This window comes from Petaurus breviceps, unplaced genomic scaffold (genome assembly GCF_028583685.1).
Source record: "Petaurus breviceps papuanus isolate PSGF00001 unplaced genomic scaffold, PetGlider_PUasm1.0 175, whole genome shotgun sequence".
Classification (NCBI taxonomy): Eukaryota; Metazoa; Chordata; class Mammalia; order Diprotodontia; family Petauridae; genus Petaurus; species Petaurus breviceps.
This window is the reverse complement of record NW_027185764.1, coordinates 7,501,572-7,516,048: the sequence shown is the minus strand read 5'-3', so window position 1 is coordinate 7,516,048 and position 14,477 is coordinate 7,501,572. Positions and strand designations below refer to the sequence as shown.

At 43.8% G+C, this 14,477-nt stretch overlaps 1 long non-coding RNA gene across 1 annotated transcript in view; it reads right to left on the bottom strand.

Moving 5' to 3' along the window:
* Positions 1-12,372: 12,372 nt before the first annotated feature.
* LOC138159028 (uncharacterized) overlaps positions 12,373-14,477 on the bottom strand; it is an 11,990-nt gene continuing 9,885 nt past the window's right edge. The window contains exon 3 of the long non-coding RNA XR_011167775.1: positions 12,373-12,977. This is a non-coding gene — a long non-coding RNA (uncharacterized lncRNA). The remainder of the gene's footprint in view (positions 12,978-14,477) is intronic.

The window sequence follows — 14,477 nt, the reverse complement described above, 5'->3', positions numbered from 1 at the left end:
ATTTGAACTCAGGTCCTCTTGACTCCAGGATTGGTGCTCTATTCGCCGCCCCTCGACTGTGAGTTCCTTGAGGGCAGGTCTTTTGCCTTTCCTGTATCCCAATTATTTAGCACAGTGCCTGGCACACAGTAGGAGTTTAATAAATAAAAGTTTATTGACTGACAACAAAAAGAACTGCTCTAAATATTTTTGTACATATGACTCTATTCCTTCTTTCTCTGAGCTCTTCAGGGTAACACTGGTATTTGCTGGGTTAAAAGGTATGAAGAGCTTAGTGGGACTATTTTGAGGTACAACTCCAAATTGCCTTCAAGAATGACAGGATCAATTAAGAGCTTCAACAATAATACATGAGTGTTGCCTGTCTGGGGATAATAATCTCTCTTGCAGAGTTGTGTAGAAAGCACTTTGTAAACCTTAGGGTGCTATACAAATATGACTTGTTATTTTTATTGCTATTCCAGGCAAATCTTCAAACTCTACGTTCCCTTCCCCCAGTCTCTGTGTATTCACACAAGCTGTCTCCTAAGCCTGGAATGCCATGCTTCCTCACCTCTGCCTTTCAGAATCTTTATCCTCCTGCAAGGCTCAGCTCAAGGCTTCACCTCCATGAAATCTCCCTTGATCCTCTCCCCTATGGTTAATATTCTCTTACTCCTCAAATTTTCTTCAAGTACTTTGCCTGATTTCTTCCAAGTCCTTTCTATGCCCTACCTATGTATATACTGAATCAATCAACCGATAAGCATTTATTAAGCACCTATTGTAAACCAGGCACTGTACTATGTGCTAAGGTTACTCTCCAGGAGCTTACAGAATACAAGCTCCTTGAGAGCAAAAGATGTTTCTTTGTTGTCTTTGCATCCCCAGTATCTAGCACATATTAATCACTTAATAAATGTTTATTGAACTCAATCGGGCCCTAAGCTTTCAAATATTAGTAACAGAAGTGGTAGCTGAGACAGGGAGCTTGACAGAAAGTTACACACTTGGTCTTGTCTTGGGGAGTATTTACCACTTGAATCAAGGACAAATGAGTAACCCTGAGAACCAGCATCTCCATCCCAAGGGATGGCAAGAACTTCAAGTGGTTCAGCAACACCACAAGCCAGTCCTTGCCCAGAGGCCCCACTAGAAGGATACTGAGAAAGCTCTCTGGGGAAACTTCCGCTTGGAATGAGGCACATGGGAAGGGAGACTGAGGTGAAGTACATGTTAGGAAAGACAGTTTTACAGGTTTACAAAGGCCATTGGCTGGGAGCAATTCCTTGGACCTCAAAGAGCAGCCCCCCTGCGGGAGCCTCTGTGGAATTAAGCCGCCTTCAGCAGATTACAGCCCTGCCAGCCACACTTTATAAATTTTGCATCATCTTGGCTATGAATAGCTTCCTCGACAGAGAGACAGACAGTTCAAAGCCTTCCTCAGTGAGGAGAAGGGCCTTTGTGGGAGAGGGGTGGGAAGGGAGGAGGAGGATGGGGAGGCAGAACAGAGAGACTCACCCCCAATTCCTCTATCAAATAGGGTCTTCTTATTCAAAAAGCTGGGAGGGAGAAGCTGGGGATCAGGAATCAGAAGGACCTCCACCTGCCAAAAGGTTTCTTCCCTCCATACTTCTACCTAGAAATTCTGAGTTAATCAACCTTCCCCCACCCCATCCTACTTTCCACTGTTAGTGCCATAGAATCACATAGTGGCACGGGAATTAAAGGTCATCTAGACCAATCTCCCATCCAGATTCTACAACATCCCTGATAAATGGTCATTTAAAATCTGCTTGAATACTTCCAGAAATGTGGAGCTCATTGTCTTTCTGTTTCATTGCTGGACAGCTCTTGCTTGATGCTTTGCTGAACCCAGGATTTCCTCAGTGTAGGTGTTCCCTTCACTGATGTACATTGCAACCTTTCCTTCTCCTGTCTTCTCATTCCCAGTGATTATTGTCTTCTATTAGGGAACTATCCAAGGTGCTGCTTCTTAGCTTGTAATATCTAGGTGGTGTCTATGTATGAGGCAGCTAAGTGGGCGCTGGATTCGGGAAGAATCATCTTCCTGAGTTCACATATTCTGACTCCATTTAAGGAAACCTTCATAACAGAGTTGTCCCAAGGTACAATAGGAAGCTTGAGAAGTGGCAGGTTCCTTACCTTGACTGCAGGTCTTCCAATAGAACCTGAAAGACCACTTGTCAGTGATGCTTTGGAGGGAATTTCTGCTCAGGTAGCTATTGGATTAAAGGTTCATGCTAACTCCAAGATTCTGCCATAATCTTCCTGCTGCAGTCACTCATGTTACCCTCAGCATAGTTATTTGAGTCACTTAAACTTTCTGGGCCTCAGTTTCCTCATCTGTAAAATGAGACAGCGGGAATGGATGGTGCCTAAAGCCCCATTCCAGCTCTGAACCTACATGATCCCTATGAGGTCACAGTGTCTTAAAAAAAAAAAAGGTTGAGGAGGGACAATCAGGGTTAAGTGACTTGCCCAGGGTCACAGCTAGTAAATGTCTAAAGCTGGATAAACTCAGGTTCTCCTGGCTCCAGGGACAGTGCTCTATCTACCATGCCACCTAGCTGCCCAGTCACAATGTCTTCTTGCTAGAGATAGTTCTTCATATTTTTTTAAACACATTCCTTTTTTTTGCTTTTTGGAGGGCAGTTGGGGTTAAGTAACCTGCCCAAGGTCATACAGCTAGTAATTGTTAAGTGTCTGAGTCCAGATTTGAACTCAGGTCCTCCTAACTCCAGGACCTGTTCACTGCACCACCTAGCTGCCCCTAGTTCTTCAGATACTGGAAAACAATGTCAATGACATTCCCCCATACACATACCTCAAGTCTTCCCCAGGTTAACTATCAACAACTCTGACATGGTCTGGTTTCCAGATGCTTTATTATCATCATTAACCTAATCTGGATGCAGTCATAGCATCAGAGAGCTACAGCAGAAAGGGACCTCAGAGGTCATATAGTACAACTCCTTCATTTTACAGATGAGGAAACTGAGGCCCAAGGAGGTTAAATGACACAGTAATCATCAAAAGTGGGATTTGAACACAGCTCTTATTACCTTCAAATCTAGGAGTCTATCAAATGCATCTTTAACATTCACGGACCAAGAACTGACCACAAATGAAGTCTGCCTAGCACGGAAGATATTATAACTCTTTTTCCTTCATATGGACACTGCCTTTTCACTCATTGAATCTAAGATCCCATTACCCTTTTTTTAAACTTACAGTGCTATCCCTGCTACAGCTGATGAGAATGGGTTCAAATTAGGTGACATATGGCCAAGATCTGGGCACAAGAGTAGGGCAGACATTTCCCAGGGCTCCAAGACAGAGGGGCACCCAGATGGAAGCCTCAGGAAAGAAGGGAGAAGTAGGTCTTCAAAATGGCAGATAGGCACCGGCAAGCACACCTCTAGCCCTAGAACATGGGGGAAGAAGGAGAGAAAACCACATTAATCAGCATACCATAGGGAGGGCAGGGTCCTCATAGGAAATGCACCCAATTTTCTAAGAAAGTGTGGGCCTGATCACAGCCTAAGGGGTTCTCACAGGTTTGCTCTAGAACCTCCAGGAGAGGATTTGTGACATCATGATGATGATGGGGGCAGCTAGGTGGCACAGTGGAGAGAGAGCCAGGTCTAGAGTCAGGAAGACCTGAGTTCAAATCTAGCCCCAGACACGTACTGTGTGACCCTGAAAAAGGTCAATTAACCCTATTTGCCTCAGTTTCCTCATCTGTAAAATGAGCTGAAGAAGGACATGGCAAATTACTCTAGTATCTTTATCAAGAAAACCCCAAATGGGGTCACAGAGAGTTGGACAAGACTGAAATAAGTGAACAACCACAACAATAACAGCAGGGCATCTGGCTGCCATAGTAGGTAGAAAACTGGACCTGGAGACAGGAAGACCCGAGTTCAAATGCAGCTTCACACACTCAACCCCTGTCTACCTCAGGTTCCTCATCTATAAAATGGGGATAATAACCTACCTCCCAGGGTTGTTGTGAGGATCAAATGATATATTTGTAAAATGCTTTGCAAACCTTAAAGTAATATATAAATGCTCTCTATCATTGTTATTATTATTTCTTCTCTACAGTCCTGTGAACTAGATGATGCCTTTGTCATTGTGCTCCTTTTACAGATAAAACAGAGCTTCAGAGGGGATGAGAATAAATACATGGGGCAGCCAGGTGGCTGCATAGAGCACTGGTCCTAGAGTCACGAGGACCTGAATTCAAATCTGCCCTCAGACACTTACTAATCGTGTGACCCTGGACAAGTAATTTGCTTGCCTCCAATAAAAAGTATATTCTCTCTCTCTCTCTCTCTCTCTCTCTCTCTCTCTCTCTATATCTATATATATATATATATATATACACAAACATAAATGTATGTGTATGTGTATACTCATAGCTAGTAAGTGTCAGAGTCAGGACTTGAATCTACAACTCTGAATCCCAAGGACAAAATCAAATACATCATGTAGGAGACCTCAAGTCCCTAGCCTGCCTCCATTGGCTCCATTCCTAGAACCTACACTGGCTCCCAATGCCTCCCATGCCAATTCTGACCTCTTATAATGGCTTTCTGAGCCTTTTACCTTATCTCTCTAACCTCCCCTCCCCTTTCTCTTCAGTCTTCTCCTGAGCAAAAAGAATCCAAGAATTGTAGAACAATAGAGCCAGAAAGGACAGAATTGTTAGGCTGGAGGGAACCTGAGATGCTGCCCTGTGTGTGGGCCAGGGTCTTCCTGCCCTCCCTATCTCAGAGATACCCTCATTTTACAGATGAGAAAACTGAGCCCTAGAATGATTGGTAATACCATACGTGGGCCTCTGGCCCAGGGACCTGGCACCCCAGGAACTGAACTGGAAGAATAAGAAAGGAGAAGAGGAGGGAGAGGCATTTTTAAAGCACTCCTGCATACATTAACTCATTTAATCCCCACGCCAATAACAATTCAGTCTTTTAAGGAATCCAGGATCACATAGTGAGTCTACATTTGCTGCTGTTCAGTCATTTTTCAGACATGTCCTACTCTTGGTGATCACATTTGGGGCTTTCTTGGCAAAGACACTGGAGTGGTTTGTGCCATTTCCTTCTCCAGCTCATTTTACAGATGAAGAAACTGAGGCAATCTTCCCCAGAGGACTCAAATCTCCTGATCTCCATTCTAACACTCTTTCCAGGCCACCATGCTTCTTCCACTCTTATTCCAGCTTTAGGGTCATACATTTAAAACAGGAAGAGACCTTAGGAGTCATCTGGTCTAATTCCCTCATGTTACAGATGAGACCCACAGAGGTAAAGGGACATGCCGAGGGACACACAGAGAGTAAATGGAAGAGGCAGGATTTGCACCCAGATCCTCCAGTTCCAGGTACAATGCTGTATCCTGGGAATCTATACTATCCTGCATTCTTCTCCCACCTCTAAGTCCTCTTTCCCTTCTAATTCTCAGCTGATTACATTCTGATCTCCTCCCAAGATGCCGGTTAATAGGACAAGCCAGCCTAGGGGGAAAAAACAAGCAAGTGAAAAAGAAGGGCAGTCCGGTTCAGCTTCCAGTTCCCAGCCCTGGCAGGACCAGCTGCAAGGAGGGGCAACAAGAGGAGGGCAATCTGAGGATCCCAGAGAACAGTGTGACATTGGTGGACAAGAGGCTACAGGAAAACCCAGAGGCAGAGCCAAAAATAAAGCTAGCAAGCAGGGCTTTGCTCCAGGGCAGGGGATTTAGAGGGTGCTGAGAATACCTTTCTTTTTTTTTTTTTTAAAGCAATCAGGGTTAAGTATCATGCTCAAGGTTACTGGTCAGGTATTTCTGGGTGTGGTGCTGAGTATCTGAGCCCAGATTTGATCCAGATCATCCCGACACTAGAGCCAGTGCTCTTACTCACTGAGCCACTTGGCCACTCCTAAGCAATTGGGGTTAAGTAACTTGCTCAAGGTTACACAGCCAGGTGTTTCTGGGTGGGTGTAAGAATACCTTTCTGAAGATGATTCTTCCACTGCCCAGCTCTACCCCCAGCAACGGTTTTAGCTTCTTACTCACTGCCTTTCAAAAGGACAGAAAAATCTATGCTGACAGAGAGTGATTCTTCCTGAGTCTCCTTTCTTCCCTTCAAAGCCACACCCTAAATAAGGTTCTACCCATCCCCACTCCCCCCCACACACACACACACATCAGGTGAAACAAAAAAATATAGCCCTACTCCAATGTCAAACCAGCCGACATCTGAGATGAATCATCTCACGTGACAAAAAAAAAAAAGACCAAAAGACTCTAGACCAACCATAACCTACCAGAAGCTTCCTACTTCCTGTAGTTTTGCAACTGACAGGTGTCTATGGAGAGCAAAGTGTGCTGAGGAGGGGCTTTCATTACTCTCAACAGAAAAGGAGGGGAGCTGATTCCCCCAGCCCACATCTCTCTCCTCAAACAGGTGGAACATTCCCATGGTCACCCTAGCCTCTCTATTCACTCCTGTTTATTTTTTTCTCCTGTTGGGTGCTGGAGTTTGCCTAAAGCACCACTACTCAGTCATACCTAGTTACACCAATTAGCTTGCTTTAGAGGCAAATTGATCCTCAGTTCACTTGGTTTCCTTTTTTCTGATCTTTAGAGAACTTAAAAATGCAGGTCATTAATAAAATCATCAAAGCTTGTCAAGCTCTCAGATCAAACTCAGTCTATTTACTAGGATAGGATTAGTCCCTGACCTATTTAAATTCTGTGTATTCAAACTAACCAATGCCATCTCTGGCACCTTCAGTATGTGATCAAAAATATGCACTCAATAGAAATTAAGATTGATTTCATGCTAATTTTGAGAAAACCAGGTTAAAATACTATCTAAAACAGCAAATGAATTGGTTAAAAGGAGCAGAGAATGCAGGACGTAAACATTCTTTCTTTTGTATAGAAAAGGAAGGGAGAAGAACAAGGAAAAAAGAGCTTTCCTTTTTTAAAAATAAAAATTGTCTTTACATGTAATTGGGGGAAATTTTATTTTTTAAAGAGAGAGCTTTCCTTCTTGCCAGAATTCTTAGCTAGGGAAAAGTTCACTGTCTGCCCCCAGTGGACAAAATCGTCAGTCACTCTGCTGGGACAAAGAGGCAATCAAAGCTAGCTTTCTCTGTCTTTGCCATACACCCATCTAAGCACCTGTGTACCTCTAAGTGTCTATATTTGCCAAGGTCTGTGTCTGTCAGTCTGTGAACCTGTGTGTATGAAATATGTAGACACTGCCTTTTCATTGTTCAGATGGAGAAATTGAGGCCCATTCCATTACCTCTTCTTCTACAATTGTGCCTCCATTCATTTGTTTGTTGAAGATTTTTCTTCCTTTGAGTCCCCTATTAAAATTCAAGTCTCCCAGGCAAGGGTCAGACCTTATCTAGTTCTCAGCTCACTCTAAGTTATCATCTAATGCTTTAACAGGATTATTTGTCAGCTGGAGGCAAGAATGGGGATTTGTATAGGGTCCTGGGGTGTATGGGGTGTTTAGAGAGGACTAGCCCTCTGGTATGAGGGCTTGCCAAGCCCTTTTCAGGACTGCCCATCCACCTTTGGTGTCTACTTGTCCCTCAACTTTCAAGCTGTAGGATGAACTACAGCCACACCTCGGTAAACAGTCTCTGCAGACAGGCTGCACTAGGCTGGAGGTAACCTCAAACTCATCAGTGAGTTAAGGGATGTTGTATCAGCAAGCACCCTAGCACACCCAGGAGGGCTGCTAGCACAGGTTCTTTGATCTGCTTTGCTAAAGGAAAGACAACTTTAAAGGGATCAAGAATCTTACTTTAATTACAGATAAGTAGAAAATGCAAACACAGGGGTCGGCCAGGTAGCACAGCGAGTGAGAGCACCCAGCCCAGTGTAGGGATAACCTGGGGATCGAATCGGGCTCAGATACTTAGCACCACACCCAGAAATAACTGGCCGTGTAACCTTGAGCAAGTTACTTAACCCCAATTGCTTTAAAAAAAAAAAAAGAAAATGCAAACAGAGAAATTAGCACAGAGATTCAACAGACAGGGCTCCTACTGTCTGAACAAAGTAATACAACCACCTCCATACACCACCGGACAGAGAGAGAGCACAAATCTCTGAGTAATGGGAAGGCTCTTAACAAACAGCTACTCAGAGTCCTATCCAGGGAATCAAAAGGTCCTTCTCATAAGCAAACCCTCAAAGCAAAATACCAGCCTCCCAGTATGTATAGTTTTCAGATAACAGGCTCAGAGCCAGAAGGCACCACAGCCCTCCTGACTCAGGGCTTAATTAGCTTAGTACCAAAAGGTGTGAAAGTCTCCTGTAAGCAAGCCTCCCCTAAGCAAGCTCCTCCTTGTGACTCGGAACATATCACAGCTGGGCTGGAGTTCAAAGCAATAAGATGTCTGTGATCGAACATATGTGGTCGCATAGGCCTATTGATGGATGGGAAAGATCTTCGTGTTCCATTAACATTACAGACATCTACCCCAAGCATGTGCAAACTCCCCCTGTTGGAATTGGAGGATGAGAGCAATTTATCCCATGGCCATGAAGGAGGCTGAAACAGGCATTGTGAAGGCTTAGGGCTTGGCCAGACAGTGAGGACACGAAGGTCATCCACTGCATCCTGGGCCGCTGCCAATTGTCCTGACTTTTGTCTTGCCACTGGACTTCAATGACTGGAAGGGAGAGTGAGACTGACAACTTTGTGCATCTCTGCCTCACTTAAATCCAAGACCCACATCATTGGTCCTCTTTGAAAATGGACAAACAACAGATGGGGCCCTTGGGCTAAATTATACCTACTTTTAGAATCACAGAACAGCAGAGATGGAAGGACCTTTAGAGATCATCCAGCCCAGTTATTTTATAGAAGAAGAAACTGAGACTCAGAAAGGTAAGTGACTTGGCCAAGGTCACAGAGCTTGTTTATAGTAGAAGCCCTGACTCCATTCCAGTACTCTTCCCATTGAAGCATTGGGGGGGGGGGGGGGAAGACTGCCCTTTGTGACTTGGCCAGGGAAAGCAGCTTTCCCCACAGCTTTTTCTCCCCCTACCCCTAACCAGATAAGCATCTGTAACTCTCACCTCCACCCTCCCCACCTTTTCAGAGTAGAGCATCCAGTGGAAAGAGTCCTAGGCTGGAAATAGGGACGGGGTTCTGGTCCTGACTTTTTGATGTGGATACAAATGGGCGCCCAAAGGGTGAAAGAGAACATTAAGGGTTGCTTTTCCAGGACTTTGTGAAGCCCCTCCTGAGGGGGTTGGGGCTCATATCCTAAAGTCCTTTTCCCTTATCTTGAAATACCATAAAACTTCTTAACCTGTACCAAAAGAATCCTTATCCTGTGTTCCCCCTGTCCCTTAATCTGTAACCTGTGTCCCCCTGCCCTATCCTTAAACCTTTAAACCATAAAGAATTCCCTTTGCCTCCCTCATCCTATGTCATAAAAATCCTTTCTTATCCTGTCTTTAACCTCCATAAAAACCTCTAAAACTACATCGTCATTCTGAAACTCTATATGAGCATAACTCCCCAAATATCAGGATCTCGATTAGCTTTCTTGCTGCAGAGGCCCATGTTGCTTTGACATAATCGAGCTCCCGATGGCTACAGAGAATGTCTAAACTAATTCTTTTACATCTGAACCATTCTCCTGATTCTGACATCAACATCTTTGACTTACTATATGATTTTAAGGAAAGTGATTTCCCTCTCGTTGCTGGGTTTTCAGAATCTGTAAGATGTTGTATTAGGCATACCTGAAATTTTCAAAGGCTTAAAGGGAGACCACTGGCCCTGTGGATGGATCTTCTGTGATTTATGGAAATACATGGACAAGAAACCCACAAGATGAGATGGTGCCAAGAGTGGGTTACCTATAGCAGTGGAAGGAAGACCTATTAGCTCACTCCACTGAAATAGAAATATTTCTATAGTCAGGGTGCTGAACTAAATGGCATCCCAGGTTCCTTCCATCACTAAAAGTCTATAATTCTATGAAATGTTGAGGTGCAGGAAATGTTCCTGGAGACAGGAAGCAGTGGGGGAGGGCTTCCCCTAAGGGGGGGCCTGAGTTTGGGCTCAGGCTGCCTAGGGGAGCCCAGCATGGGAGCTAAGAAACAGTTCCTCAGTTAATGCCACCCAGTGCGCAGGGCATGCATTATTCAACGCTGGCTGGTCTGGGGCAGGTTTATCCTTGGACAAGTCTCTACTCCTTCCTTTTGGAGCTTTTCTCTTCCCTCGGCCCTGCTGTGGATCAGGGTAAGAGGTCCTTTCTCCCTCTCCCCCCCCCAAATAACTCAGTCTTTCCAGAAAAAAAAAATCAGAAAGGAAATTCCCTGAAACCACCGCACCACTACCCCCACAACCTCAGGGGAATTGATTTATTAGGACACTTCATCTCCTGGAACAGGAAGTGGATGATGTGTGTCGCCTGTGACTGGCAGGGAGGAGCAGTCACATGTAATATAGAGGGGATAGAGGTTAGGTCTGGGACCCCACTGTTAACTTCCTCCTCTCACTCTCTCTTTCCTCTCTTCCATTATACCCCCAGCAATGGGAAACTAGCAAAAGCAGCTCTTTGCAACAGACCAGCCTCCTGTCCCAGGCTGTCTTACCCATGTCTAGTTTGTTGGTCGATTGATTCTAATGCATGAGTTTGAATCCTAGCCCTAAACTATCTGTGTGGCCTTGGGCAATTCATTTTCCATCTCTAGGCTTCAGTTTTATCATCTATAAAATGAATAGGACAGACTAGATAATTACAAGAGTCCCCTTTTAGTCCTAAATCTCATGAACTAATGAAGATGATCAAACAGGGGATATCTGTTTCGTTAATCATTCCCTCCTTCTCTTTTTCCACCTTCTAGGAGTTTCAACTATTAAACTGATCTTGGTTTTGACTCTTACCTGGGAGATCAGGACAGTAAGATGAGGGCCATGCCTAAAGTATGGCCTGATGCCTTTTTTTTTTTTTTGGCAAGGTAATGGGATTAAGTGACTTGCCCAGGGTCACACAGCTAGTAAGTGTCAAGTGTCTGACCTGATGCCCTCTTAAAGTTTAGTCAAAGTGTTTTGTTTTTACATTACGAACATTTCCTGACCACTGCCACTTTGTGAGAGTTCTCTTGTAACAAAGTAAAAGTTAATGGGTTCAGAAATTTTAATCTGCTCAGGTTTCTGACTGGATTTAGTTCTATTCTCTTTAGGCATATAAGGGAAACCTATTGTGCTATAAGAAATGATGGAAAGGATGGTTTTAAAGAAATCTGGAAAGTCTTTTAGGAACTCAGAGAGAGTGAAATGAGCAGAATTAGATGAACGACGTATGCAAAGAGAACAATTTGGAAAGATCTGGTCTCTGATCAATATGATAACCACCTATGATTATAGAGGAAAGATGATGAAATATGCTATGTCCACTCCTGACCAGTAAATGAACTGATGTGTAAAATTCAACATCATAAATGTGTGTGAATGTGTGTGTATGTATCTATGTTTGAGTGTGTGCGCATGTGTGTCTGTGTGTGTGTATGACGTGGCTAATGTGGGAATTTACTTGACTATGGTTTGTTACAAGGGTTTTCTTTTTCTTTTTTCTCAGCTGAGAGGTTAGAGGGGAAAAATCCAGATTTTTGCTATTTTTTTAATGTTAATAAATTTTTAAAAAATATTAACCAAGTGTGAAAAGTCTTTGAAAGTCAGTGAATGAAGTGAAATCACTCCAGACAGGACAAATGTTTCAATTGCCTGAGGAATTTCATTTGTTGTTATTTTCAGTTGTGCCTGATTCTTTGTGACCCCATTTGGGTTTTCTCAACCAAGATACTGGAGTAGTTTCCCATTTCCTTCTCCTGTTCATTTTACAGATGAGGAAATGTAGGCAAACAGAGCTAAGAGACTTGCCCAGGGTCATGCAGCTGAGGCTGGATTTGAACTCAGGTCTTCCTGACCCCAGGCCTAGCCCTCTATCCATTGTAGCCTTCTATCCTCCTGAACTGCCTTTCAGAAATGGGAGTGTGTGGCTTTCTCACACATCCATGAAGAGAAACTGCTCCAGAGAGAGGGAGACACCTCAGCTTTGGTCTTGGGCAGGTCTCTTTCTCCCCCTTTGTCTTTGATTGTCAGTGGACCTTTTAGCTTCAAAGAGTCTACAGAGGACATTGGACTTCTCATATTCCCATTGGGGCCCTAAATATTGTGTCTAGACCAGCTGGTTGCAGTATTTGTGTTGAGAGGCAAGGGTATACCAGATACAGACTCACCATGCTTACAGGAAAGGGAGAGAAAACCTTCCATGACTAGGCAACAAGTTACCCCATGGCCACATGTGTACTCTAAGCTTGCACCCGCTCTCACCTGGATTCAGTACATCCTTGTGAAAGAGTGTCCCACGTATGTAGGGATATGCTTCTTTCCAAATGTACTTGCCATACTTTGAGAGCGAGTACCCTTTTCTAAAAAACTACTCAAGGCTAGCTTACTCAATTTATTCTCAGTGGGTCCCCTTGAGACTAGTAGGGGCTTCATCGGATGGCATTAGAGAATCACTCCTGATCTTGCTGGGTCATCCCTAGATCACTGAGGAGGAGATGTAGGAAGTTCTGGAGACCTGACTTAGCAGTAAAAGTGGGGAACGCTCCAGAACATACATGGGTTTCACACCTATGTGACCTTGGGCATCTCAGACTCTGACCTGCTAAAATGAGGGGGGTGAACTAGGTGACTTCTACGGCCCCTTCCAGATCTGAATCCACGATCTCAGGATCCTGTGATTTGACACATGGACCCTCAGATGCCTTCTCATCCTTAGAATCCAATTTAATCTGGTGGGGCCTCAATTCAAGGAAAAGAGAAAAAACACAAAGGGACAACTTTGTCAGCTCCATCTCTAATTAAAACTCTTCTCCTTAGATGAAAGGGAATCATAGATTGATGCTTCATCTCTCACTTTTCATTGCAGCTGAAAAACAAAAACAAACAAATCAGAAGAAGATAAACCACACACACACACACACACACACACACACACACCCTCAGAGGCTTATCATGAGCTTGTGTCTTTCAAAATGCCAGTGATGTCAGCTTCTGAGAAATTCTCCCCACTCTGAGGCTCGGGCATAGGCAGAGCCCAGAGGAGAGGGGTGGGCTGCCACAAAGCGTGGGTTGGTCAGTCTAGCAAAATAAAAATAAATATGACTCTGCCTTCCGTTCCCTTGGCATTTTTTCAAGAAAATATGCCTCCCCCTAGACTTGTCTTTTTTTTTTTTTTAAGATTCATTAAATATTTCAGTGCATCTGGCTGGGCCCCTCCCTCTCAAGCTCCCCTCCTTGCATAGTGACTTAGCAAACACAGGCCTTGCACACGTAGGCATTGAAACAGGCCCCTTGATTTCATTATAAATAGCTATCCCGGAAATAGATCTTCCCGTTTTACATTGAATGTAAATAGGAAAGCTGGGGTGTATATGTATGTGGAGAGGGGGGGGGGGAGGTGGCTAGGAAGGCTGGTTTTGTTGTTGTTTTTAAAGGGATACCTTGGCCTTCCTGTTTTCCTTCAGATCTAGACCAAAATCTGTTGTTTATGGACCCATTGATGGGAAATTCATGGAGGGAGAGAAGTAGAATACTGTCTGTCCAATGGGGGATTTAAGGGTAAAATCTTATCCAACTCCCCATTTCATATATGGGGAAACTGGGTCCCTGAGAGGTGAAGTGACTTGCTTATGGTAACCTAGGAGCAAGGAGCAGAGGTAGGGCTCAAATCTAAGGTTTTCCATAATTCCTAGATCAATCACTCTTTCTACCTTAACATTTTGAGCTGTATTGGAGAGATCCCTTATTTCAGAAACTAAAGAGAAAAAAAAAAAACAAGACATCCTGGCCTTTTCAAATATGGATAGACACCATTTCTTTTCTTTTTTACTTTTGAGATCTTAGTATCTAAAACCCTCCTGATATGAAGGACCCGAGTGCACTTTGGGGACCTCTCAGTTCTCTAGATTATTGCCCCAACTCAGATAGAACCTGACAGCTCCAGGGTCTGACACACTCCCAAGGGTAGCTGCCAGCTCCCCTTACAAGCACTCAGTTTCACAACTCTCAAAATACCAAACAGTCTTATTTGTAGATTAAAGGATGCTGAAAGGAATCACATCCAGACTCATAAAGAGTTGGGATCTAACCCAACCCTCAAGTGATCTATGCTACTTTTCTTCAGAAAACTGTAGTCTACATTATTTACAATACTGTTCAGTGTGGTGCTACCAATAGGGTCCAAGAGTGGGATCTCCCTTGGAGACCCATTTGTCTGTCTGCTGTTTTATCAGTAGGTCTCTTTTGATCCCTGTTTCTAATCCCTAATCTACAATTCTATTTTATACTCCCTAGGTATCACTCATTATAGATAGATAGATGATAGATAGATAGATAGATAGATAGATAGATAGATAGATAGATAGAT